The 3,483-nt window shown below is 57.3% G+C and overlaps 1 protein-coding gene across 1 annotated transcript in view; it reads right to left on the bottom strand.

Annotated features, from left to right (window-relative positions):
- Nucleotides 1-3,483, bottom strand: part of LOC115274639 (zinc finger protein 669-like) — a 160,743-nt gene that overhangs the window by 156,823 nt on the left and 437 nt on the right. The gene's annotated exons all lie outside the window — the stretch shown is intronic.

The raw sequence follows: 3,483 nt of genomic DNA, 5'->3' as shown, positions 1-3,483 counted from the left end.
GACATGTAGGGCGTCTGATCCGGGAACGAGCAGGACGTGTGGACCCACGTGAAACTCACGACCGCTTAGCGCGGACGCAGCACCTTCCGCCTCCCCTGCAGACGGACAGGAAGCGCCTCTCGCGGACGCACACACTCCGTGGATTCCTGACGGCTTATTAACAAACTGCAAATGGTAAATATCGCGCTGGGGATGTGACTGCAACTCCCCTGAGGTCACGGAGCAGCACTTGGCTTTGGCTACTTGGGCCCCACGCGGTGAGTGAGCCGCCCTGCCGCCAGCCTTGTACCTTCGCGAGGGTCAAACCACGAATGTTCCAGAGGACAGTCATCGCCATGCCTGTACGGGAGCTCCTGACCTTGGACTCTAATGGACACAAGGACATGTCCCTACACACGTGGGGGTGACTTAAAAATGGCTTCTCTGTCCCAAATTTACTAGATGCCCTTCTCGAACTGACCTCCCTGGCATTATGAAGGGTCCTGACTGCCGGGAGCCAAGGAAAGAATTAAAACTCTGGTGGAAAACTTAAGGGAAACTTGGTGGAGGGTTACAGCAAAATAAACAGCAGTAAATAGCTGTTAGTCCCTGGAGAGTCATAAATCACCGATGGGTCCGGGAACCGAGATTACCGTCTGTTAATGTCTGACAGGTCCCTGGTACCAGGTGCCTCCCACTACGTTCTTTCTCCCTTCCTTGCATTTTTCTTCCCCCTGGCTGTGTATATAATCAGGCTCCTTGAATAAATGTTAGAGTTTGATCAGACCTCCTGTCTTGCTCTCATTCTTTGTGTCTCTTGTCCCATCCATTCATCCGTTCCCTACTCTAGGTCCCAGTTGAATGATCCCTCGATCCCTCGGGCCGGGGCACCCGACTCCAGACGTGACTGCCTGGGGGCCAAAAGAAGCCACGTGGATGACAGTTCTTCAAGGCAGAGAAGGAAATGCAGCTGCAGGAACCCCAGGAGGCAATCTTCCGTCATAGTTCAAAGTGATGTGCTCCCAAGAATAATACAGAGAAACTGACCAGGTGTCCAAAAATGGTCCCCAGAAATGGAAAAGCCTTATTGGAAACCTAACAACTGTGACTTCAATAAAAAGGGAGAACTCTGGTTGGGACAAACAGCCGTCCGTCCCTACCAGAGATGCTACTCTATCCCCTGCTCCCGGGGCGTGTATCAGAGCAATGGCCTATGACAAGCTTGGAGCGATCAGTACTAAGGAGATGACAGAAAAGGGACAACTGCCCTGGCCCCGCCTCCACACACAAACCACGAAGTCTGTTTGCACAAACGGATTTCGCACAGCTCCCTCCCTCGTGGACATAAATACGCTTTAGTCATGGCTGATGACATATCTCACTGGACAGAAGCCCAATGCCTGTCATGAGGCTGCAGTGCTGTGACACTGTGGTGTCCCTATCAGGGGACCGCCTCTCAAACTTCACAATTATCTGGGAACCCCGTTTACCAGGCAGGCGATACGAGCCAGAAGCTCCGTCTTGTAGTTCACACTCTGCACCCCATTTCCTGACACCATGTAACTTATGACCTGAAATACGCACTGTCCCCCAGCGGGGAAGGTCTTCCGCGCCATTGACCCTGGACACAGGACCTCACAGCTGGCAGCCGCAGAGCTAACAAAAGGAAAACTTGCACTGGGGACCCCACGCCCCACCATCCCGGGATGGAGGGGTTCCCGGGGCAACCGGACCCACAGGCACCGCCCGAGCGATACAGACGAGCCCCGGGCAGCCCCACGGCAGCCACGACATCACCGGTGACATGGCTGGCATTCCCCTACTGCACCTGCCATAGAGACCCAGGCAGGTGACACGCTGCTTGGGGATGAGGACACAGAAAGGTACCAGCATTAAGAGGTACGGCCAAATGACAAAAGTGCTGTTACCGAGGCTGGACTCCCGGGGCAGCAAGAGCCTCTCCAGGAACATCGGGCCGCGGAGCAGAGCGGAGCCGGGAGGTCAGACCTCGCAGCCCGCCCACACCGCCCTCAACACCCCACGGCAGAGGGTCACCCCTGGTCCCACGGGGGGGCCCAGCTCTCCCTGCCGACACCAGTCCTCTGAGAAGGAATGTGGGGACCCTGAAACCCCAAGGGGACTGAACCATGGAGCTCCACACGCCCTGCGCCCCCTTGTCCAGGCCCCATTCTCACCAGGGAAGAAACCCTCCCAGTTTAGGATGTGACCCCTAGACGCTCTGCGTTCATGACCCTTCCAAGGGCACTTGACCCCGAGGAGCGGGCCCTCAGTCTGACCTTCCTCCTAGGCTCCCTTTCTCTGACTCTGAGAAACTCAGGTCTTAAGGTCACAGTGCCCTCCGCCCTCCTGCACAGCCCCTGCCCCTAAGGCAACAGCGCCCCACCCCTGCCCCTAAGGTAAAGGCACTCACCCACCCTCTCTGCAATCATATCCCTCAATACAGGAATCTTGTTACTCAATTTGAAACTTTCATTTGACACTGGTTTGACCAACTGCCCACCACCGCCCTGTTCCCACCCAAACTCTGCCCAGGCCACCGGCCTCCCCAAAGGCCCCTGAACCGCGGGTGGCCCACACTCTGAGCATCCCCTGAGCTGAGGGACAAGGCCCTGGGGACCTGAGCCAAGGGGCCTCCCTCCACCCCAGGGGCCGGATCCCGACACGGGCCTTCCTGCCCACCCCCCTCTCCCGTAACAGCCAAGCCTGGTTCTGTGTCACTTGAGGGTCCCTGAGATGGGAGCTGGTCCCTGTTGGAACTGACTGTACGAAATCGTCCTCAGCCGGGCGCACATTTGAAGTCGTCTCCCAGGTCTGTCACCAGCTAGACCCCAAGCCCACGTGCTTGTACTCACAGACCTTTGTCCCACGTTTCCGTAAGCCGTCACTTCCAGCTTTCCTCTTAACTCATCAAACGACAGGGGCCCGGCCCTGGAGCATTAGGGACTGCCCTCCCCAGATCTCCAGGTGCCCCAACCTCCCTGACCAGTTTGAGGGGTGCCAAACCCCCCATTCCTGCCGGTGCAGAGGGACCTGGAGTGACATCTGGAGTGACAGGACATAACCTTTACCTCCTTCTCACACAGAGGTCTCCACGGGGAGCCTCGTTTACAGGACACAACTCTGGGGACACACCTGCTCCCCTAAGGCTCAGACACCACACCGCCTCCTGGCCGCCCCCCACAGGATGAGGAGGCTACCCCATGGAAAGATCCATCCCGGCCCCAACCCAGAAGAACCCACCCACCCTCCCTCCGGGGACTCGGGGCTCTGGAAGTCATTCCCTGTGACCCCCTGAGCTCTGCATCTGCTGCTAATAAAGTTTTATTCCAGCGACTGCTCAGTGGGGAGCAGCTTCTGCCTCACCAGGGAGCTGATGTGGTTTTGGAGTGGGGGTTGGGAGGTCAAGAAAAAATTCTCCAGAGTTCTTTGGTGCAAAACCATGGCTTACTACGGCCCGGGGCCAGGACCGAGGGCAGACAGAGC

The sequence above is a fragment of the Suricata suricatta genome, chromosome 12, assembly GCF_006229205.1.
Source record: "Suricata suricatta isolate VVHF042 chromosome 12, meerkat_22Aug2017_6uvM2_HiC, whole genome shotgun sequence".
In the NCBI taxonomy this organism is placed as follows: domain Eukaryota; kingdom Metazoa; phylum Chordata; class Mammalia; order Carnivora; family Herpestidae; genus Suricata; species Suricata suricatta.
This window is presented reverse-complemented; position numbering and strand designations above follow the sequence as displayed.